Source organism: Equus asinus, chromosome 8, assembly GCF_041296235.1.
Source record: "Equus asinus isolate D_3611 breed Donkey chromosome 8, EquAss-T2T_v2, whole genome shotgun sequence".
NCBI lineage: Eukaryota > Metazoa > Chordata > Mammalia > Perissodactyla > Equidae > Equus > Equus asinus.
The window spans coordinates 63,093,858-63,118,315 of record NC_091797.1 but is presented as its reverse complement, the minus strand read 5'-3'; the positions used below and the strand labels follow the sequence as shown (position 1 = coordinate 63,118,315).

General features: G+C 42.1%; 1 protein-coding gene across 31 annotated transcripts in view; it reads left to right on the top strand.

Moving 5' to 3' along the window:
* The window catches only part of FARS2 (phenylalanyl-tRNA synthetase 2, mitochondrial), a 467,039-nt gene that overhangs the window by 320,611 nt on the left and 121,970 nt on the right, over positions 1-24,458 (top strand). For 2 of the 31 annotated variants that reach the window (XR_011505236.1, XR_011505235.1), the window contains one exon: positions 13,980-14,268. The exons of the other annotated variants lie outside the window; for them this stretch is intronic. The gene's annotated coding sequence lies outside the window, so the exon portion shown is untranslated. The remainder of the gene's footprint in view (positions 1-13,979; positions 14,269-24,458) is intronic. 31 annotated transcript variants of the gene reach the window in all.

Sequence of the window (24,458 nt, the reverse complement as noted above, 5' to 3'; positions counted from 1 at the left end):
TCCCTGTGTCAGTTACCTTGTTCTTCACACCCCACAGAAGCTTGGCCTTGAATGTACCACAGCCTTCACAGTTAATGATATTGTCTTAGTAACCAAGAGAGGTATGAATCCAAATACATCCTGATGCTATACAACCTCACAGTTGTATATAGGATAACCAAGTAGTTATCCTAATTATAGATTTTGGAGTTGAGTTTCTAAAGATGGACCAATGATTTGTAACAAATTCTCAAGGATATATAGGTGAGACCTATTTGAGTCACTCTTCAAAAATTCAAATTGCTGAACAGCAGAGATGGCCCTGGCAGACTTGGGCCTTGCTGGTCTCCTCCTGCGCAAGAAACAAGCCGTTTTCTGCTGCCAGTCCCTTTGGGCTCCAGCATCACACAAGGTCAGGGTCGTGACTCTCACAGTGGTGCAGGCTGGGGCAGTGCCATGAAGCAGCCCCATGTATCTCTTGGGCTAGTTATTTTCCTTAACTTGGTCAGAACTGAGGCTCAAGTAGCAATGAGGAGAGTGTACCAAAGAAGGCAGGGGGCAGGCACATGTGGGGATGAGAGGTCAACTCCATGGGGAGGGACCGATGGTATGCACAGATGGTTCAAATGGCACCCAAGATCTAGGGCATCTGTCTTATTAGGGACATTTGGGAGAAGCTCAAACAGTCATTGAGCACAGTGTAGGTGTGACAGAGCAGCCACCTGTCTAGCCAGGCCTAGGGGCAGCAATCCAGTTACTAGCAGAATGGAGTAATAGGTAAGGCTTGGTTACAGAGGAGTTTGGAGGCCACTTTCCTGGGATGTGAGGCTCTGATATTGCAGCAGAATCATCAGCAGGACCCCTTGGGTGCTCCACTGGTGAACTGCTGGCCCAGGGCTCCTGATTGTCTCCTCCTTAGACTTGTGATTGGGCTTAGAGTCCAGAACAAGGCTGAATCTAAGACGTGGGGTTCGGGGGCGGGGGGACAGTTAAGTTAGAAAACCTAGGAGACCAGCAGGTCTTTACAGGAGCTTCAGTTTGTTTTGGTTTGTCTTTTTTGTTTTGTTGTAATAGTCTATCGCTTCACTGTGATCTACTTATTCAAGTATAGTTTGGAGCCAGGGAAGGTATTATCATGATAAGAATTTAATTGGGTGTCTAGTGAGGAAAGAGCAAAGTAGAACGTTCCATGAGATTTACATGAAAAAGAGAAGGACACTTCAAGGCAACATAGTGCAAGTAAGGGAATTCCCATATCAGTGGGGGCCACTTATGACAGTAAGAGCAGTAGTCAGACACTTAGGAAATGAATTGAGGAACTTATGTTCAGATATCCTCAGCGTGTCGCCACCCACCTGCTCATACAGATCTCAGTCTCCTGCAAAGTCTCCCTCAAATATTTCTGGAAGTCCTAAAGGCTATCTCATATGTGTTCACGGACAAGCTTATTTCCAGTGAACGTGACAGTGACTTCCACTGGGCCCCCCAGGTTTCTTGCTGGGCGTTGCTGGCTCTGCTGCTGCCCCAGCCGGCACACCTTTGAGACTTTGGAGTCTTCATGATGTCCTGTGGTATTTCAGGTTTGTTCAGAGCTGTGCCTTCCTCCACCATACCACAGGTATGGTGTCATACTTGTCACCTGGGACTCAGGAAACTCTGCTTTGAGCCCCATCTTCCTACCTACCTTGCAAAGCGCCTCCCCTAAATCCTTTCCTTAGGCTTTCCCCTTCATGTGAACACTTGCGAATAAAGCCTTGGGGATTCCAGTTCAGGCGTGACTAAATCTCAGATAAGACCAGAATCTTTTCCATGGGAGTACAATTCAGAAATGAGGATAAAATCAACAAAATGCCAGTTGCCTTATAATTATTTGGGAACATAACTATTTTGTAATATGTTCTATGTGTGTAATGTTTCTCCGAGGAGAAAGAATGCTCCACAAGAGTTCTTAGATTCTGTGTTTGCTAGATATGGCTGCTTTCCTTAGCCTCCTCTCCCTCCTGAGGGAAAGCGACAATAGCGAGATGAGGAGAAAGGAAACTAGTAGTGAAAATTAAGCAGGGGAAATATTTGTACAGGAGATGACAGCTGTGGGCTACACATTTACACGGAATTTCACTGGAAGAATCGCTTCTCAGAGCATCATTATATGTAGTAATTTCTCCTGGCAGATTGTCCTGCAATGCACACGGTATGCAATTCTTGAAATTCTGTAGTGATGGTGGAACAAGCATTTCTGACACGTTCTTCCATTTTAGCAATGCCACACTGCACTGTATTTACACATTTTTCCACCACTGCACTGTGAGTTACTGTCAAGCACTGGGTCTCTAACTTTCTACTATATTGCGGATATAGAACATAATAAGTACTCAATAAACATTTCTGATGAATGAGTGATAAAGAAAAAGAAAGAAAACCCAGCAACAACATATGTTATATCATGTTTTCTTAAGATATAACTGACATCCCTTTCTCTATAGGCCAAAAAGATACCCCAGTTGGTAACATTTTCCATTTGGGTGACCAGAACTCTTTACTATCAATTATGATGGTTTCTTACAGGGCAGAAACAGAGTGGGGTGAGAATTACTCCTTAGAAACAGATACTGGGTTACAGTAAGTTGGGTTCTATGTAAACTGCTGGTTTAAAAATAATGTGTTTTAGACCAATGTTCAGATGGAGAAAAGGAAAACAGAAAAGTGCTTTTAAGAAGGTTGGTCATATCCTATATAAAATATACTTTAAAGCTCTGAGCTGCCCGAATCAGAAAACTGTGGGATATTGGAAGTATGCAAATTATTCATGGTTACCTAGGAAACCTCTTTATGATTGGAAGAGGCGAAATCGCAGGGTTGGATGGAAATTCAAGAAGTCAGATTATAATGTGTGTATGTGTATGTTTGTTGGCTACAAGATGAGGAACAAGGACAATTTTTGGAGGACGGTAACATGAAAGGAAGAAAAAAGTTATCTGTCTGGGGAAGGCAGAGAAACTTTAGATCTCTTGAATGTGGAATTTCCAAACCTCTATGTACTTAAGCCATCCTGTTTAGAGTAATAGAAGTAGTGGACCCTTGACATAGGCTGTCAGCATCCCTTTCTAGAAGCAGCTTTTTCCCCCATGTGCTTGATTGATAGGGGAGCTTCTACATTGGTATGGTGGGACTCTGCCCGTTGGCCTAGTCGATTGGTCCAGGAGTGGGCCCCTAACACCTTAAAGCTGGTCATATTTCTCTGTCATATTTAGATGGAAAATCAAAGAGACTTAAGCTGTGAGTGATAGCCCTATGAACCATTTCCAGTGATGTTTCCCATAGTGGGGAGAATGTGGTGAGCAGAGAGAAAACGAGAAGGAAGCAGCAGAACAGAGATACGAGATGGAGAGAAAACGGCAGTGTGGCTGAGCCCATGGTTCCGTTGTGTTCAAGGGCCCAGCTGCACCTCACCTTTCCCACAGCTCAGTTGCCCACTTCTTCCTCAGATTCAATAAGGGAGTGTAATTCCCTGTTGTTTAAGCTGGTTTGACTTGGGTTTCCATTACTTCAGACCAACTGAGTTCTAAGTTACATGTAATTGCAGACTTCTGGCACTAGAAGAGGCAAGAAGGAAGCGGTAGGCTGAGGTAATCAAACTTCCTTTTCAGGGAACTCTGGAGCACCACAGAGGTGAGGCTGCAGTTGGACCTTGGCCTCCGAATGTTTCTGTTCAGTGAATTTTAAATGGGTCTTTTCCTCTTAGCTAGAGTAGCTAAAAATTAATGCTATCCTCATGTTGTGACTCATTCATTCTAGTGAACATGTATTGAACGCTTACCATAGGTGAGGCATTATGTTGTCTGGATATCTATGGTCAGTAGATATAAAAATGATTTAAGCTCTTGTCCTCAAGGAGCTTACAGTCTGAAAGGAGATCATTGCACATAGATATTTGCAATCCAACATGAAAAGCATCTTAGGTAAGAGATGCACCACCCTGATTTCAAGAAAGGGTAGCACCTTACCTTTGCCTTAAATGTTTAAGAAATGTTTACAGATCATGGTTAAGCTGAATCTTGAAAGACAAACAGGAGTTAGATATGGAAGGGGGCAAGAAATTTCAGGCAGAGTGAGCAGGATGTGCAAAGACAGGAAGATAGAGAGACGAAAGTAATTGTGTGCCCAGCATACAGGAAACATGGAAATGAATCCAGAGAGTTTGGAAGGGGCCAGATCTCAAAGGCCCTGTATTCCCTTGTAAAAATGTGGATTTATCTGGCAGAACATGTGGGGAGTCATTGTGTTAATTCAACTGTTGGCAGTTTATACGTTATTGTCTGCCATGAGACTGTGTTGGCCAGGGGTAAGATTGGTGGTAGGGAAAGATGTAGAAGTACATCTGAGTAGTCTGAGTGGGAGGAGATGAGAGTCTGAGCTGAGACAGTGGCAAGGGCCGTAGGGGAAGAAGCTGACTGATGGAAAAGATATTGAGGAGTTAAAATCCATAGGAGCGGTGAGCCCATTCGAGGGAGAGTATGGAGATGCAGGAATGAAATACAACTCCCAGAGTCCTGACTAGTGTGACTAAGAGGATGATGGTTGACATTGAGATAGGGATTAACTAGGGAGAGCAATGCTTTGGTGGAGGTCATTTGACTACTTTTTTGGACTTCTTGAGTTTTAGATGGGATGCACAGGAATGTTGACCTAGGCTCATGAAGAGTGAGGGCAGGATAAGAATATATACCTGGCAGTTGGAGCTCTAGACATAACTGAGATGCCCAGTAAGAATCTAGAACAGAAGAATAAGATGAGAAAAGAACCTCAGGGAAGGTTTAATGGATGGAAGAGAGAAAGAGTGAGTGAAGGAACTCAGAAGAGTGATCCAAGAGGTCAGGGTAGAGGGGCAGAACCTGGAAGATGAAAACCATAGAAGGTGCAGTCTTGCAGAAGCAAGATTATAGAGTACAGTCAGGTGACATGCCAAGACCACATGGATTTGACTACCAGGAAGTCTTCAATAGTAAGATCAATGATAGAAAATACTTCGGATAATCATATTTCTTCGCATTTCCTACCTGTTGTACTTCCACTTGTCTTTATTCCACAAGTGTTAATAATTGGAGAATACTTGATTTAATGGATCTATGCAGAAGCTTGATGTGTTAGGGAGTAAACAAAATGCCCTAACTCTGGTAGCTAGATCTGCCTCTTCATAGCTACGTGTCTGGTAATTTTCATTTGGAATAATGCTGTAGGGAAGTTTCACTTTTCTGTCACTTACCTGTTTTTATTTTTCCTCCCTGTATAGTTCATTTAAAAGATGAAATCAGACAGCTGAAAGATCTCCTCTAGGCCCTCTCTGAGGAGCAGGAATTATATAGATGTGATGATGAGGGATGAGTTCCCCAGCACTGGGGTGGCCCACTTAAGACAAACCTTATTAAATTCATTTTATAGGGTATAGCCAATGTATTTAACTTAAGAAAGGATATGACATGCAAATTAATACCTGAAAATATGAATGGAATTTGAATAGTACTTTGATCAGCATTTCTTAAAATGGCACATGGGGAAAAAAAACTCCTTAAGCTTGCATATACTTCCGTTTAGTTTTGTATGTCAGGGGAATCTATTTACTGGCTATGTGGAATTGCATCCTCCCAGGGTTGAATCTACCCATTGGGACCAGAAGTGCAATACAATACAAAGTACACACAGTTCTTGAAATTCGATCTGACCTGCACTCACCTCTCCGGCCGAAAACAGCCTCCCCAAAATGAGAGAAAGAAAACTAGAAAAGGAAGGTGTGAGGAACACACTGCAAGGAAAACAGAGAAGAGTTGATTATCTTTAGTTTTTTTTTAACCTAGATTGAATCAATAAATACCTGTATATTGAACTTCTTAGTTTCAGGATTCCTACTGCAAGAGAATCTGTTTAAATATGAACCCCAAATCATGTTATCATATCTGATACAGGAATATATCTGGCAATATTAAACAGATCAAATTCTTGAGAAGACTAGTCTGAATAGAAGCTATTCTTAGCATAGTTTAAGTAAAGGAGATCACTATGGATATTCAAGATGGGAAAGTCCTAATAATTAATAGAAAACCAAAATTCAAGGTCCCTGCAACCTTCAAAGCAGAGCTGTTTCAAGTGTGTCTCAGAGATTTTAGCCGCAGCCCCCGAGGCAGTGAACAGCCTGCTCCTCTGCATCTTGAGTCTCTTTCGTGGAGTCCTTCCTCCCTGCCTTTAGATCATCTAAGGTCTCGGGTACTGCCCTGCCCCACCGGCAGCTTTGCTCGACCAATGGCTGGACCAAGTGGAGATCTGAAATTGGACCTATAACATATGACCAAATTTATATAGTTATATGTTGTAATTGCACTGTTTAACTGTTTTCAATAATACTTTTACTGACATTTCCTGTTTATGGCAATACAAGGAGGAATTTTTTTCTTCTAGCTTATGCTGTAATATAAAAATGGCAAGGCAGTTATTGTACTGATAATTGCAAATTTGTTTAATTAAAATTACATTCAATCGTTCTGACACACTTTTAAGCAACTGGGAAAAATGGCTATTATGATCTGTCGGTATGCTGCCTTGAGTGGCTATAATTTTAGTTAGATGGTGGTTTTAGTTCTTTATATCAGTAAATATAAAAATTAATGTTAAACTATCAATAATTTCAAAACTTTATATTTGTCTATCTGTTGGGCCTTTGCATTATGTTTTTAAAACCAGTTTCCTACCCTACCCCCCCACTAAAAATAAAGAAATTTATCTGTTAAAAACATGACAGGGGTGTATTCTGTGGAAAATAGACCCAAACAATCCATAGCGGATATGAGGGGGAGAATCCTCACAGGGTTACTCGCTCTCCTGCATTTTACCTCTGAGTCCAGAGTCTCTCGGGTTCAGGGGTGTATGACAAATCTATTTTAAACTGGTCTTCATTTAGATGGTGTCCCCATAGAGGACTACTTTTTTTTCTGTTCTTTTTTTTTTTAATGAGGTGAAATTCACATGACAAAATTAACCATTTTCAAGTGAGCAATTCAGTAGCATTTAGTACATTTACAATCTTGTGTAACTACTACCTCTATCTGGTTATCTAGTTCCAAGACATTTTCATCACCCTAAAAAAACCCCGTACCCATTACACAGTTGCTTCCCATTCCCTGCATCCCCCAACCCCTGGCAACCACCAATCTGCATTCTGTCTCTGTGGATTTCCCTATTCTGGATGCTTCATATAAAATGGAACCATGCAATATGTGGCCTTTGTGTCTGGCTTCTTTCATTTAGCATGATGTGTTTGAGGTTCACCTACATTTTAGCATGTATCAATACTTCATTCCTTCTTATGGCTGAATAATGTTCCATAGTAGGTATATACTACAATTTGTCTATCCATTCACCTCTCAGTGGACATTTGGGTTGTTTCTTTCTTTCGGCTAGGGTGAATAATGCTGCCATGAACCTTGTGTAAAAGTCTTTATTTGAGTCCCTCTTCTTAGTTCTTTTGGGTATATACCTAGGAGTAGAATTGCTGAGTAATTTAGTAATTCTATGTTTAACTTTTTGAGGGACCAAAACAGCCAAACTGTTTTCCATGGTGGCTAAATCATTTTACATTCCCACCAGCAATGTGCAAGGGTTTCAGTTTCTCCACATCCTCGCCAACACTTCCTTCCTTCCTTCATTCCTTCCCTCCTTCCTTCCTTTCCCCCTTCCTTCCTTCCCCCCTTCCTTCCTTCCTTCTTCCTCCCCACCCCCCCTTCCCTCCTTCCCTCTTTTCCTTTTTCCTTCCATCTGGTTTCGATTTGCATTTCCTTAGTGACTAAATGATCTTTTCATGTGCTTGTTGGTCATCTGTACATCTTCTCTGGAGAAATGTCTGTTCAAGTCCTTTGCCAACTTTTTAATTGGGTTGTTTGTCCCTTTTTGTGTTGAGCTGTGAGTTCTTTACGTATTCTGGATACTAGACCCTTATTACTCTAAACTTTTTATTGCCTTCTAATGTCTTGAAGGTTAAGAATTATTTTTTCTCACTCCTTCTTTCCTTTCTTCTTTTCTCTTTCCTTCCTCCATTCTTCCTTCTTTTCTTTCTTACATACTGAAAATGTTTGATTTTGATATTAGAAATAATGGATCTTTATTTTAGAAAAGAAAGGTATAAGGAAGAGGATTTAAATTCCCATAATTCTACCATCCAGAGATCAGCACTGTTTTCCCTTTTATATCCTTTTTCTAGTCTTTTTTTTTAATATGTAGGAGAAGCCTGCATACATATATATTCAGACAATTCTGCTTTCATCATGTACTATTTTAATTTTTAACAGTTTTTCTGACAGGGAAAAGTTTATTTATATATATTTATCAGAACATTTTCTTGTTTTAATGACTAGTGAAATAGAATCTTTTCATATATAATGTTAATCATTTGCGTTACTCTCTTAATTGTTCAAGTGCTTTGCCCACTTTATCTTTTGGGGTTCTATAAACAATAAAACATCTCATATCAACTTTCACAAGCTATTTATATACCCAAAATACTAATCTATTTTCTCTCATTATTGTTACAATTTTTTTTAAAATTGTTATCTGTCTTTTATTATTCTGTGGTGTTTGGGACATAGAGATATTTTATCTTTTTTTGTATTATCAGATCTAACATTTTTTTCATTGATTCCGTCTGTTGCTTTTTATTTTTTTTTAAGAAGATGATTGGCCCTGAGCTAACATCTGTGCCAATCTTCCTCTATTTTGTATGTGGGACACTGCCACAACATGGCTTGATAAGCAGTGTGTAGGTCCATGCCTAGGATCAGAACCTGCAAACCCCAGGCCACTGAATTAAAGCATGTGAACTTAACTACTAGGCTACTGGGCCAGCCCCCCTCCCGTTGCTTTTACATGTAAAAGGTCCTTATCCATCAAAGGAGGATATAAATATTTACTTACATTTTCTCCTAAGTTGTTTGTTATTAAAATTTTTATTCCTAGTTCCATCTGGAATTTATCATGGTATTGTGAGAAGAGCGGATCAAACTCTTATTTTCTTAAACAGTTAACCATCTTTCCTGATACTATTTATAAGATCAATAATTTTCAATAAATGAATCTGTTACCAAAGACATGAAACCAATTCTTTTGGTCAATTTTTTAAAAAGACACTTTAAACACTGGCTTGTATGTATATGAACTGGGTCATCTGTGGCTTGGTTTGCATGTATTCCTATTCATACCCAATAGTAGCCCCACTCTCGTTTCAGACGAGAGTCATCCACGTGGCAGTCCCCTCGTCCCTTTTCCGGGGCTGCAGTGTAGCCAGAGTAGACTGGGAAGCAGAGCCTCCCCATGCCCTTTCTCCCAGGCAAATCCTGGTGTGGTCAGATGCTCAGGTTCCTGAGATCGGGCCATGGTTTCTGGAGTTCAGTTGACCCTATGGCTACACTATGTCATTTTTGTCATGTTCTGTCTTATTTCTTGATGGGCCCTGGAAGGACAGGATGTGCCGTTGCTCAGGGAAGCCTTCGTAGAGTGGTGGCTACAGCCTGGGCCTTGGAGGTCACCCTAGTCCAGGTCCTGGCTGTGTCACTTGTTGGCTGTGGGACTTTGAGTAAGTTGCTTTATCTCTCTAAGCCTCAGTATCTGTATCTTTAAAATGGGTTTAGCATTAGAACTTACCTTAAAAGGTTATTTTGCAGTGCCTGGCACATAAGTATACAGTAAGTGTTAACTACTGTGGTAGTGATAACATCCTAGTGGTGAGTTTCTTCTGGGAGGAACTAATTGTAATTAAATGCAAGCATTAAATACACACCAAGAACAGCAGAGCTTCTAGTTAGAAAGCTCTCTGTGTTGTGTTTACTGTACTTAAGCTCATGCCTAAAATAGGCATCCAGTTGCTTAATGATAATTTACTCCAAAGAGTAAAGCTGCTTTCTCAAGGTCTAATTGCTTTGGATAAGAAGAGGAAAAAAGAAAAGTGTGGTGGGGTTTAAGACCTGAGAGAGGAATTTTTTTAACACGTTAAGAAAAGGTTGCAATGTCCTTTTTTTTCTTTAGCACAGTAGGTGCTGTAGAATGTTGGTAGCACGTATGTTGCTGGTAGAAAAGTACAGTAGAGGAAATGAGAAGGATGCCTTGAGGTAGGAAATGACAGAATCAGAATTTGCAGCCAGTACATCTGTTTGCAGGGTGATATTTGATGAGACTTCCATTCTGGGCAGGCCCTGTGTCTTTGTTTCTCAAGAGTTTGATTCAGGCCTGAAGTCTACTCTATAGGGTCTAAATATGAGAGGGATCCGGCACGAGGCAGCCAGCGCTTTGTGTCCTGATTTGGAATTCACTGAGCAGTTGATCTGATGATGTAAGTGAATGCCAGATAGTTGCTGTGGGTGCTCATGAAACAAGGGATGTCCACCATTTTGAGGAGATGACACTATTTTGCCATCATCTATTGGTTTTTAAAATCTATTTCATGGTAAAATAATTTCCAAAGCACATCAACTACCAGAAGTCTATTTTAAAATAGCCTTGTTATACTAATTTACAAAAAGCAGTAGCGTTTCTTTTTGAATTTAAAGAAATGTGATAGGTTTTTTGTTTGTTTTGTTTTAATCAGCATTTCTGTTTGGAGATATCTATTGAGCAATCCAAAATTCAAATTCATATATGAAATTCTAGTACTGGATGTAGCCAAGAAAATGGCAACACTTATGAGGAAGATTAAAAGTAAAAATCTCTGTTAGGAAGTGTAGTCCATATGATGGTGGTTTGAGTTTGACTGTAGAACCCTGAGCTTTTGCAGCCGAGGCTTCACAGCATAGTGGTTACCTTTAGGGGTGTCTGCCCGGCTCCCAGTGATTTCCCCTTCTCTGTGAACCACTCCTCTCTCCCAATCCAGAGCAGTGGGCCCTGGCAGCCATTTTGTGCAGTGAGGCTTCCTCTCCACGCACCGCTCCCCTCTCCCCACAGCTCCCAGTCTCAGCTGATTGGACCCAGACATACGCTTGGCCCCCACAAAGAGAATTTACAACTAAGGATGACAGAGATTCAGTCTTTCTTTTGACAGAGGTACCTTCCACATCATCTGTTGCCTTGAGAAGCAGAGAGGCAAAGAATGGCATCTGCAGAGAAGAGAACCAAGCAGATATAGAGAGAAGTAGAGGTGGGAAACCACGATGGAGTCCAGAGGGCAGTCAAGTCCCTATTCCTGTGCTTTCCTGGGCTGGAAGGCATGCCTCTCCCTGGCCCCCTGGCACCTAGAACAAGGTCCGTTTCCCCGTCAAGCCAGCAGGAGTAGATTTCCGTTACTTGCCCCCAGGAGTCCAGCAGAGGCAGCCTGGAAGTACAATGGGGTCCTGTTTCTGTCCCCTGAGAGCTTCTTTGTTAGCCCAAGTAATTTTTTTGACACTTAAGAACTTTCTTTATTAGCCTGACTGCCTCAGTCAGCGAGTTAGTCTTCCTGACCCACTGCACTGACAGGACCAGCTCACATGTCAGACGGAGCTCGCTGGTGAGCAGGGGTTGACTCACAAACCAAAAGCTGCTCCAGGCATCAGACGGGAACAGGGTTCCCTAGAACGTACTGATGAGAAGCAAAGCCTCTTTATCAAAACTTCCCATAAACACCCTCAGTTAAAGGGAGCTTCAGACAAGTGCACAGACAGACTAATAGATGACACAGCCATTTGTCCCAGCACACCATGGCACCAGACACTTCCAAGGATGTGGCAAACTCACAGGAAGGAGGAAGAAGAGGATCCAGAGCAGAATGAGTACCTGATTGCCAGGTCAGGCTAAGGCTGTCCAGCCATTCTTGGTGAGGAGGACTTAGCTATCAATACCCCGTCCTTGCTGTGTCACATCTGGTTAGTGGTACCCGGCACTGTCTGATTAACTGTGAAAGAATAAAAGTAGACCTTTCTTGAGGGCAGTGTTCACTGGCTCGAGCACAGCGCTGAGTCTGTACTCATCTGACCTTGTTACGCCTTCACCACCCTCCCCGAGATGCGCAGTGTCACAGGCTCCCTTCTGGACACCAGGCAGCGGAGGTACAGCATCTTGCCCAAGGGGACGTGGCCTCTCCGCCGCAGAGCGGTCTGCACCCAGGATAGGTCCCTCCCAAATCACTATGCTGCTCCCAGCTCATGGCTTTAGTCATTTGAGGGCCTCTTTGGTGTCTTCATAGAGAACCGACTTGAAGACTTCTGTGTTAGTTTGCCAAGACTGACATAAAAAAATACCACAGACTGGGTGGCCCAAACATTGGGGTTTTATCATCTCACAGGTCTGAAGGCTGGAATTCGGAGATCAAGGTATCGGCAGGCTTGGTTTCTTCTGAGGCCTTTCTCCTTAGCTTGCAAATGGCCGTCTTCTCCCAGTGTCTTCACGTGGTCTTTCCTCTGTACGTGTTGTATCCCAAGCTCCTTCTTTTATAAGGACACCAGACGTATTGCGTTAGGGGCCACCCATATGACTTCGCAATTTAATTACCTCTGTAAAGATCCTGTCTCCAAATGCAGCCACATTCTGAGGTACTAGGGGTTAGGACTTCAGCTTAAGAATTTGAGAGGAAAATTTCAGACCACAGCAGCTCCCCCTAGCAATTTTTATGGCTAGCTCTCAATCTCAGGCCCAGTCTGATATCTGAGGTTGGCAGGGAAAGCAAGGAGCACCCTTTCAGAATGGTGACTTCTGCCTGTGGACGCTGTACCAAATAGAGGGAGATGGTGCCGTTTAGTCATTCTCAGATTCTATATTCTGATACAGGACTTTAAAGTAATCATACGCTTTGCTCTTTTGGGTTACAATGAAAAGAGCTACTTCAGGGACTGGAGGCTTAGATGTACGAGCTTGGAGGGGAGACGTAAAACCCCCCAGTCTTCTCAGAGCAAGCCTCGCTGAGAACTGGCCTCTCAGGATCTGTGACTTGCTAGCACCCAGGAAGCTTGTCCTGTGCCTCCGTTATGTGCCCTCTGCAGGCTCGACCATGATAGTGCCTGGGCACCTGATGGTGTCTGTTTTATTTGTTCCAATGACTCTTTTTCTGTTTGTGGCATGTCCAGCCCCCTCAGGAGGGAGGATCTTATTGGTCCATGGAGTCACCAGCAGGATGGGGCTCCCTGCTGGGCAGAGCTCAGGCCACTCCCTGCTGCATGGCCAGCACCCATCCTTGGTCCCGTCATCGGAGGCCTGCTGATAGGATCGTATAACCCAAGCACCGAGACTTATACAGGGGCAGTGAGGGTGACAGGCACTCCAAGGCCTCCTGTAGCAGCACTCAGAACTGTCAGGCAGCTTCGCTAGGCTGTCCACCCCAAGATAAAAGCTACTTCTTAAGAGATTTCTCTCAGATGCATGTGCAATTAAATTGATTGATGTTGTAGAAAGAGACCTGCGTTCTAACCCGGGCACTCCCTCATTTGGACAAGTCACTTAGCCTCTCTGGGCCACTGGTTCATCGTCTAAAAAATTGGTATAATATCCCTACCTTGAAAGCAGCATTGTAAGTCTAAAATGAGAGGAAGCTCTTAAAAGTGCATCCAAATATTTTAAAACAAGATGATTGAATTTTTTATTTTAACATGTGTTCTTCAGCCTTCTGTCTGGCTGCCTTTGTGTTCCCAGTGCCTGTTACTGTACCTGGGTGTTTCATGTCCTGTCATAGAAGTTGTCATTTAACCAGAAGCCATGTTGGTCTCAATGATTATTTGAAATTTGCATATGAAATGTTATGTTTATACCCTGCACTTCAAGAATTCTTGAAGATTTGTGCTGGGAATTGTGTCTGACGTGTTCAGAATATCTTTGGGGATTTTCAAAAATGAGAAGTAAATTCTTCTTTCTGATGCACTTGGTTCCCAGTGCATCAGGCCATTTGCGTAAATGCCCTGTGAAAAACTCTGTGGTGCCTGGGAAGGGCCACATTTTCTTGTAAATTGGGGAATCCCACCTCTCTTCCTCTCTTCTCTAGTCAACATTTGGTTCTTTATTTGCAGGTGAGTCAGTGAGAACAAGTGCCAGTGAGGGCTCTTGGGGTATAGGGCCTTGAAAAGGTATATATTGTTCTTGGAGCGTTTCACTGACTGACTGGCAAGGTCCTCCCTCAGACCAGTCTGTGTCCATTAGAGATGTGGTCAGTGGCCCTACGTTGAGGTGTCTCCGCTGCCTGTCTGCTGCTTCAGGTCCTGAGCATCTGGCTAGAACACGGAGATCTTTGAAGGATCATCTGCTTTCTTCCCCTTGCTTCAGAGCTTTAGTGACCAAGGGTCACATACTTCCCCTAAGGTAAGTTGTCTCTTGAATCTACTCTTAACTCGTCTGGTGGGTTTCTGAATAATTCTTTTTTTTTTTTAGTCATGCTCCACTTTGCTAATATTTGCTTCACTGTTGGACTAAGTTTTTAAAGGTTGTATTCCCTAGATAATGTTTAACTTTTTTGTGAGTGTGTCTTTCAAGTCTCTTTCTCCTGTAATCCTGTGTGGGCACTTTTCTTAAGGGAGTTGTGTGTGTGTGTGTGCAGATGCACATGCTATTGAGTACCTGTTTTTTATGAGGTACTCTGTTATGTACTGGTACAGTAGGAGGACTGAGGCTCAGAGAGTCTAATTTGCTGGCCTGTGGTCAAACAGCTATTAAGTAGTCATGGCTGGACTTGAAGGAGACACAGTAACTCTGACTTTGCTTTATATCATGCAGAACAAACAAATTAATGCTGGGAGTGAGCCATCTCCCCTAGTTCAAGCTCCTGTATTTTGTTTTTCCAGGCAGTGTAATAGACTTGGCCTTGCTTGCTCACGTAGCTAACTGACAGCAGAGGTTTCATACAGAGGTTTCCAACAGCAGAGGTTTTGTGACAAAGCCCCCACTGCCCTGTTCCCAGTGCAGGCCAGAGACAGGCCAACTTCTCTTCCTTTGGGAGTAAACAGCTGTTTCAGAAGATTGTCTTTATTTTCAAAACGCCATTCATTTCCCTTGGTGCTCTTCTTACTCACTGTGGTGTGATATGACAGCATCACAGAGAGGGAAGGCACACCACTGATTCTGTTCAGCAGGCATCACGGTACACTGAACTGTCCATTGTATTTTGCATGTCAACAGTTTTAAGGACAGCACACTCCCACACTGCATTCCCTTATTGCCAAGTGCAGGTAATGAAACTCAGGATTAGTGTTAACCCAGGGAGCTAATACAGAAGATGCTGCTCATCCACAATGGTCATCTGTGAGTTACCACGCATACCAAGCATGGGTTACCAGGTATCCAAGAGTTCAGACACGGAGGCCGCCAGGGAAGCACTGTCATGCTGCAGCTCGAGGACTGCTTTCCTGGGAACCGTTCATGCTACCTGTGTCCTCCTAGGAGAGTTGTTCATCTGGTGTTCGCAGTACCTAAGTGTATGTCCATCAAAAAGCCACTAACATTTTATTGCACTTACTGTTTTAATGTCCCTCCCACTAGACTATAAACTCAAGGGTAGGAATTTTGTCTTATTGATCTATTCTCCTTGGTGCTTACCATAATGATTGGACAATTAGTAAATATTCACTGGATGAATGAAGTCCTCTTAGCCATAGGCTTATGCTAATCCCACATACGTATATACATATGTGTTTAAATGTGGATGTCTGCAAGGATTCTAACACATAATATCTATGTATACACATATATAATACACATTTTAGACTCTTGCAGCTTATCATTTTGGGGGGACAAGTTTATTACTATAGAAAACTATAAATGTAAAACAGTAAAGGCTTAAGCTTGAGCTCACTGACCAGGACAATCCATGGAGAATGCTCTTCTGAACATTGTAAATCCCTCATAGGCCTTTGTTTTCAGTCACTTGTCCACTGTTTAAGCTTTCTGATTGTTTGGAGTAAGGACTGATGATGGTTTACTCCAAGATAAAACTGTTACTCTGAAAAAATATATTGTTAGCTTTAAAACCTTTTAGACTATCTTAAATTATTTTTTTCTCCATCTAAAGCAGTAATTGAGAGCTGATGGTATAGCATATCCTGTCTTTGGCCCTGCATGTGAAATCTAACCCAGCACCTCAGGAAAAAGCATGGAAGAGGATTTCTTAAATGGCAAAAAAAAAAAAAAAAAAGAACTTCCTCCTGTGCATCTCACTCCAGCTTTTATTGCAGACGTTGGATACTTGCTCTCCAGGATTAGATAAGAGAGTAATCTGCACAGCTGTAAACAACTTAAAAGAAGGACAAATTTGAGATACATTGTGCTGTGTGGGTGTGCATCATTTAAAGGTCCAGGGTGCTGGCAGGGCAGGCACAGAAAGATGGGACCTGTGAATAAATTCACTGGGTGCATCAAAGCCTCCACAGCCCAGCTGATGTCTTCAGAGACCCCTCCCTGTCCTCATGCTGCTCCAGCGCCTGCAGCTGTGATGAGCGAGCGTATTCACTCTGGCTCTTTTGGGTCTGGCCCTGCAGCACACAGCATCTTGACCTGAACATGGCCTCATCCCAGAAAGATGGAATTGAAGGAAATGACGTTAAGGGCTGAAAAAATGAGCTTCAGGAAAAATCTTAATTAGTAGTTTTTTATAGAAATATTTATTTTAGATTAATTAAGGAAATAAATGCCTCCACTCTAAGAAAAACTCAACTCCCTTATGATCTATGTTCACACACACACAAATTTTCTTCCAGGAGGAGGGAGCAAATGTACATGGGTGAGACAAAGAACTGAAATAATAATCCAGCTTTGATCAAAACTCCTTGTTACAGTGTTCCCTCTGAAAATGATTTCTAATCAATGATCGCTACCACGGAGCACCGAGGAGTAATTACCTTACATGTGTTTCACTCTGAGCTGTGATTAGAAACAAGATGTGAGATCAGAGGGGCATAAAACAAATATAAGAAGGAAAAAATCTCAAATAGCTGAGATCACGGGCTGTGGGATATTTAATAGGTATGGAGGTTTGCTCCAGGTAGTGATGTCAACATTTGTTTATTCACTTGGTGAACATTTCCCTGCTATTTTGGGCAGCACTGATGATAGCGGCAGAATGTTAAGGTAACTTATCACATGTTGCCCTTATAGTCAAAAATAAGGCGACCAGCTGGCTTTTATTAGAGCGGGAGCTTGAGTTCACAGGTGTTCTGGTGGCAGAGAGGGATTTGGACTAGCAAAGCTACACCTTCCCACCAGGTGTCCCGTGGTTGGGAGCCAATCTTCACCCTGAACTGCTTGGTGCCGTCTCCAGCCTGAGCAGTAGTTGGACCTGGGCTTTATTAGTCCAAGGTGAGACACAGGGGCCTGCAAGGGAATAAAAAGACTTGAAATATTTCTACTAGTGAAGGAGGCTAGGGTCAAGAGCATGGCAAGATTATTGGGAAGGTGAAGACCACTTGGTCTCTGTTGAGGAAAGAAGTCCTTGGCCCAAAGTGCTTCCTGGGGCATTTACTGTACCCATGAGAGTTTCCAATCTCTTAAGAATATACCATGGGCGCTGGCCCCATGGCCTAGTGGTTAAGTTCAGTACACTCTGCTTTGGTGCAGACCTACACCACTTGTGGGTGGCCATGATGAGGCGGTGACCCACATACAAAATAGAGGAAGACTGAGGCAGGTGTTAGCTCAGGGCGAATCTTCCTCGGGAAAAAAAAAAATAATATACAATGAACGTATGATGAAAACACCTGCACACTGAGAAGCAGATGTGTTCATCATGGTGACTGTCCTACTGTGGGGAACACTCAGATAGAGAAGGTTACCCTCATTTGTCACTAAGACACAGGATCTCTCCACAACACCATCACCAGTTAGCCACAGCACAGCCACCCCGAGCTGCTCCTTCCTTTCCTTGAGAGGTGCCAATCATGTGTATTGGTTTCTTTCAACCCTTATCTTCAAATAGCTGAAAGAATGTCAGCATATCTATGCGTGTGATGTTAAAAAGCCACTCAGCATGCCTAGCCACGTGATTCCCTTGAAAGCATTGTTATTAGGTGATGCTCTCCCCAGAGAAAAGCTTGGAAACTGCAAGGTCTGATCCACCAGTTTTAAACTCAGTATCAGTGGCTTGCTTATCTTATGATGTTCCTAAGACTTCAATCTGTATTTCTACTCCCAGTGGGCAATAACATCATTTTAAAAATTCTTACGCTCTGCAAAAGGATTGAGAGAAGCTAGAATGAGAGGGTTTATTATGGTAGTCATTCTCTGAATGTGTTTACAAATGAGAATAGCTACAAACTCAGGGTCACTGAGGACTCACCTTAATGTCACTTAGAAAATAGACTAAACAAACTCCCATAGTGGACTCAGATCTTATGATTTTGAAGAAGTGATATTTAGGCACAGAATAGTACCTTACTGAACATCTTTGCATTAAAAACTGACTAACTGGGGCTGGCCTAGTGGCGCAGTGGTTAAGTTCGCACGTTCCGCTTCTCGGGGGCCCGGGGTTCACCGGTTCGGACATGGCACCGCTTGGCAAAAGCCATGCTGTGGTAGGCGTCCCACGTATAAAGTAGAGGAAGATGGGCATAGATGTTAGCTCAGGGCCAGTCTTCCTCAGCAAAAAGAGGAGGATTGGCAGTAGTTAACTCAGGGCTAATCTTCCTCAACATAAAAAAAACCTGACTAACTGACTTGGATAAGATAGCCTCCTAACCTTCAAGGATGTTTGAATTCTTCCTAGATTATCCTGTAAACCGTTCACCCATCAGTAAACCTTAGCAATCTCTGAAACAGCAAATGACAGTCATTCTGCCTCTAATGTAAAATTAGGGACTGGACCAGAGTGCCTTTACCTGCTTGTAGGCAGAATTAAAACAGCCAGAATGCGCTTTCAGTATCTAGGGAGGAATTTGGGCAAGGCTCTGGGCCAGGGCGTCTGTTGTTATTTTAGATTTATTCAATTAGAGTCACAAGCAAAGTAAATTGAGTTGTGTGGCTGATTTGAATATTACCTTGGAAGAGAGTGTAAGGAGATTAACAAAGCCTAAGGGACTAGGGAAGAGGAGTGCCAGGCTCCTCCCTCTGTCCCCACACTCAGGCCCTGGCTTTACAGATTCATTTACAAAGGATGAAAATCAAAGCAGAAGAGGAGACAGTCCTTTTGTTCAGTGCCATGTAGTCATTTTCTTCCTTGACTATCCTCTGAAATGTCCTCCATGTCTGTGAACTGCACCAAAAACCAAGCTGCTGTGTGTGGAGGCTTTCAGGTGGAAGAAGGGGGCCTAACCTGAGAACTGGGGGGGGTTTGGTCCAGTTGAATTTGCCTTTGTCTTGGCAACTGTGTTGTCTGGCACAGTCAGCTGCATTAAATTGGCCTGATGCTTCAAAAAATTGGCACGTGTGAGATATTAAAATTAATTGCACAAGCCTTGCATGTTTCCTTAGGCTGTAGGATAAATAAACCATGCATTTCAACAAAGAACCTTTTCAGCTCTACCATTTTTAGTGCCTTGTGGCGATTAGTTGTCTCACACTTCATTCAAAGAGTGAGGCATTTTTACCTGTTTTTTACTCATGGTTTAATGGATGTATGGTAATAGGGTGATACAAGGAAGCCATCCTGTTTTCAGGATCCAATTGGTATTTTTTAAATGTAAGTCTTTCACAATTGGGCAGATTGAGATGATGATGAGTTTATGAGTAGAAGAAAAAGCCAGAACTGAGGACAGAGAGGGAGCAGCAAGGAGACTCAAGATGAGAATGGGAAGATTTTCTTAGGGGTTACTTTTTGCCCTTGATTATGACTTTTTAATATCATTCTTATTCCCATGGCCTCTCACTGTTTTCAGAGTATGTCTAATGCTGCCCTTAATATCAAGGCTTTAGTATTGAGTTGAAAATTAGATTAGGGAAGAACATTTCTAGGCTGTAATGGCTCTGCCACTGACTAGCTGTGTGACCTTGGACAAATCACTTAACTCTGAGAAATGAGTTAAGAATCAAATGCTACCTACGAAATGAGGGAGCGGGATCATCTGGTCTCCCCGTCCATCCAGCATGGCCCATTGGTGGTCCGCGGCTCACAGCCTTGGATTCCCATCTGTGGCTCCTCTGCTCTAGAAAAGAGAAAGGGTTTAAAAAGCATGCCTAATAGGGTTTGGATTATCAATCTGTTTACTAAAACTATTGCCATTTTCCTAGCTCATGATAAACATTTTCATCAGAGAATACCTAGGGAGGGGAGATGAAACCTCCATTGCTCCTTTGCTTGTTGTTAGCATGAGTGTGAGATTTATGAACAGGAGAATGAAAACAATGACCCAGATGTATTTGGGGTTTAGTTTTGTTTACTGTGTTCCTCACCCATAGTTAGTAAGAGTACAGTTGTTCTCTATTACTAGCTACTCTTTTGCCAGGGAAGTTCTGCACTTTCATCCCATTCCAAGCAAGGGAGGGTGACTTTGGGTCTACCTGCCTTTTCCTGCCTCCTCTTTCCCTTCCTTTCTGGTAGGGATCAATGTCTTATTCATCTTTGTACCCTTAGCATAGTATTTGGCACTTAGCAGATATCAAAATATATTTGTTAACTGCCTTGATTCAAAAAGTAGGCCCAGAAGATGAGAAGGAATACTTGGAATTAAAACTGGAATTTTACAAATCAGCCATGTCCTCAAAATAAAACGGAATGAACATTATAAGCTAGTAAAGATGGAGCATGCACACATTTACCAGCCTGGACCTGAATAAATGTTGACTAGAGTTATCTAAAAAGTTTTGGTGATGAATTAATCATCTCTGATTTCTATATCATCTTGGAAAATTTATAACTTATTCTGTCAAACTCACCCAAATCACTGCTTTCTTCATTCAGAAAGTTAGAGGAGCTTATTGTCCCTTAAACATCAAGCACCATACCTTGAATTCAGTAGAACAAAAACAGGTTCAAAATAAAGCACGATGTCTCCTGTGGAAGGGTCAGATGATAAAGACTAGAATTAAATGCAGGTAAAATACAAACATGTGCTTTAACTTCTGCAGGATAATCAGTCACAAGTCCAGTGACCCAAACAACCTTCTAGATTCTCCTCCTTTTTATAACTCCTGCACTTGGCTTGTAACCTAATGGTTAAGACCATGAAATCTGGAGCAAGACTGCGTGGGTTTGAATTACAGCTCTGTGCTCGTTTCGTGTTATTTTAATCTCTCTTTACCTCAGTTTCCTGATCTGTGAAATGGAGGTAATAATAGTTCCTACTACATCCTAATTGTTGTGAGAATTAAATGAATTAATATATATAAAGTGCCAGGCACACTGCCTTCTGGTCTCAACCACAGTTATATTTCTCATTGTAAACAAATATACTACTGTTTGGTTTATAAGTAGTCTGAGAGACATAGGTTAATTTCAGAGAAATTCCCTTCAGTAAAGTCACGTATCTTGAACCTGGGTAAATTCACCAAGTTAAATACCAACCTGACATCTCTTAGCAGCCAGCCTCTTTTGCCAACTCACTAATGTCAGTGCTTCATTCAAACTTCAGAAATAGGACTGGCTTCCTAAGTGATGCCCTCGGTCCCTGCTCTCACTTTCTGGCAAGCATATGAGGTACCTCCACTCAGATCTCCATGCTCCCTGTGCGCCAGTCTCAGCTTCTAGCCCCCAGCCCCATGAAGCCCTCCTAGAGCAGCTCATTCCTCTCCCAGAGTGGGTGCTTCATGTCAGGGCCCTTTGCGCCTGGAGTGGGAGCAGAGGTTGCCCCCCCTCCCTGTGGATAGGGACCCATTCAGAGTGGGGTGAAGGGAAGAAGGCAGAATTGAGGGTCTTTGGACCCAGGATCTCTAGGTGAGTGTCCTTCCTTGGTTCCTATTTCATGAGCACCAGGACTCCTTAACCTCCTTTCGGATGCTTGCCTTTTTAATCTTTGCCTTCTTTTTTTTCTGTCTCTCTCTCTTTACCCTTCAAAGAATTCAAATCTTAAAGGCTAGATTTTTCTTTTACCCAGCTCTCCTTATTTGAAGTATATCATTCACTTCCCTTTTTTATTTTCTTTACAGCATTTTTTAGTTCTATAAAAATATTATTTATTAGCATGTTTAGTGTCTACCAGCAAACACAGCCCATGGAGATAAGAACTTTGTCTGTATGGTTCGTGCCGTATCTCCAGGGCCCAGACAATTCCTGCACCTAGTAGGTACTCAGTTAATCGTTGAATGAATAAATGCTATAAAACAACATTGTCCTGTATATTTATAATGTCTATGAGTTAATCGTCAAGGCTGGGATTTAAGAGTGCCTCATTATTCTATTCAACAATCTTATTAGAAAATGTCTTAAAAAAATCACAGAAGTACACCATGCCCCGATTTGTCAGAGGGTTAATTTCTGTAATTACAATGGTGGTTAGTAAATCTCCTTGAATTAATGAGTCTTGCAGAGTTAAGGCTGGTGTGAATAGGTATATAGTTAGCATCTGTTTGTTCTGTGCATATATCTCTCATCCATGCTGTATGTATATTTTAAGGAACATTTCTTTGGGTGCTGTGTTCTTTTCAGTTATGTCTTCACCATAAAAATATAAATAGATCATTTATCTCCCGTATCCTTCAAGTAGCTGGCATCATTTCAGTTTTGAAACTTTTACGTAACCAAAGTTTCTGCTGCCAGTATACATTGTTTGGAAGATTTGAGTGGTTGGGAGCAACCCTAGGAACACTGAGCCCAGCTTTTAGTGACCCCCCCAGGCTGATTGCAGGGCCAGGGGCTGTGGGGCTGATCGCTGGGGCCCCATGCCCAGTAACACCAAACAGAATGCCTGTGATGTTCACCTTGCACAAGACCACAAACCGTTGAAAGACAGAGCTGATTTTTGTTCATTTTTGTATCCTCCACAAAGTATAACACAACTCTCTGATCATAGTAGATATTTTAATAAATCTCAGTGAATTTGTAACATAAACATTATTTTGTTGGGGTAATTGACATATAACATTATATTCATTTCAAGTGTACAACACAATGATTTGGTATTTATATATATTGCAAAATGATCACCACAGTAAGTCTAGTTAACATCTGTCACCATACACAGTTACAAATTTTTTTCTTGTGCATAAACATTTCTTGAATGTGGTAATAAGAAGAAAATTAAAGTATCAGCTAGCATTTATGAACTGTGCACTGGTAGGTATTATGCTTAATGCTTAACATACAATATCTCATTTAAACTGATAGCAATTCTGTAAAGTGAATACTATGACTATTACCATTTTATAGATGAGAAAATCAAGGCTTAGAGAACTTATATAACTTGTGAAGTCCACACAAGTAGTAAGTGACAAAGCTGGGATTTGAACCCCAGATTCTAGGGTCTGTGCTCTTATCCACTAGCTAAACAGAATGGATTGATCCTGACAGGGATCCACAGGATGAGTTTGTCATATGGGGTCTAGAGTTGATCATGAGATGAAAGCAATGATTATTGGTGAGTGAGACCTAAAAGTATCCTTTTCATTGCCTTTTTGGTAAAAAGATCCCAGACATCTTTTCTCAGGAGGGGTTTCTTTGATTTCCCAGAAGTATTTTTATCACTGGAAAAGGTAAGAGTTGGCATTCATATTGTTGGGCAAGGGGCCCAACATTTCCTTCTCTGTTAGGAACCCTTTCAAACTAAGGTCAGAGGGCTGAGCCTAGGCTTTTGGTAAGATTCATGGAGCAAAAGTAGGGGGCATGCAGGACAAGGTGTGGATTGGACTGTGATAGCAGCAGGCTGAGAGGCATCATCTGAGTCTTCAGGGTCTAATGATATTTATCCTGGTACTGATCTCAAAGTGGGACATGTCTCTCTAATGGATGGCTCCTGTTGGAAGAGGCCCTCTACTCCCCTGGAGAGAAGTAATGTGTTCTCATGGGCTTTAGAATCAAGCAGACCTGAGTTCAGGTTCTGATTTCGTTTCTTACTGGTTTTATGAGCTTCAACAAATTACTTACCCTCTTCTGGTACCTCAGTTACCTTACCTAAGAAGTGAAGTTAATAGACTTTTGATTAAAGGTGGCAGACTGAACACAAGCATTAACCCCAGTCGCCTCTCAAGATGCTATTACCATAACAGTAACGTTTTCTCTTTTTTTGAGGCATACATTAATCACAGACTAAGTGAATAAGAGAGGAGACATCAGCTACATAATTTCAGAAGCTGAGAAGCAGTTGGAGAAGTAGTAGCTACTTTAAACAGACCCAAAAGAGCTGAAATCCAAGTTGGCAGTGGAGAAAGTCAAGAAGCAACCCAACTTAAACTACAATATCTCCCAGAGATTCAGGAATTAGTAGTACCAGTTTCCGCTAGAGTGGGGCTAAAGACAGAGCTGAAATAGAACTGTCAGTTGAAAGTGTGCTTGAGAAGCAGAACCCCAGATTTTTTCTCCCAACGCTATGTGGCATATACTGCTACAGCCCAATAACTGGCAAGCCTTCATCTTGGTAGAAGTCTGAAGATTTATCTCTGGAGAGAACAAAGCAGAGGATCTCTGGTTTGGGGGATGAAGT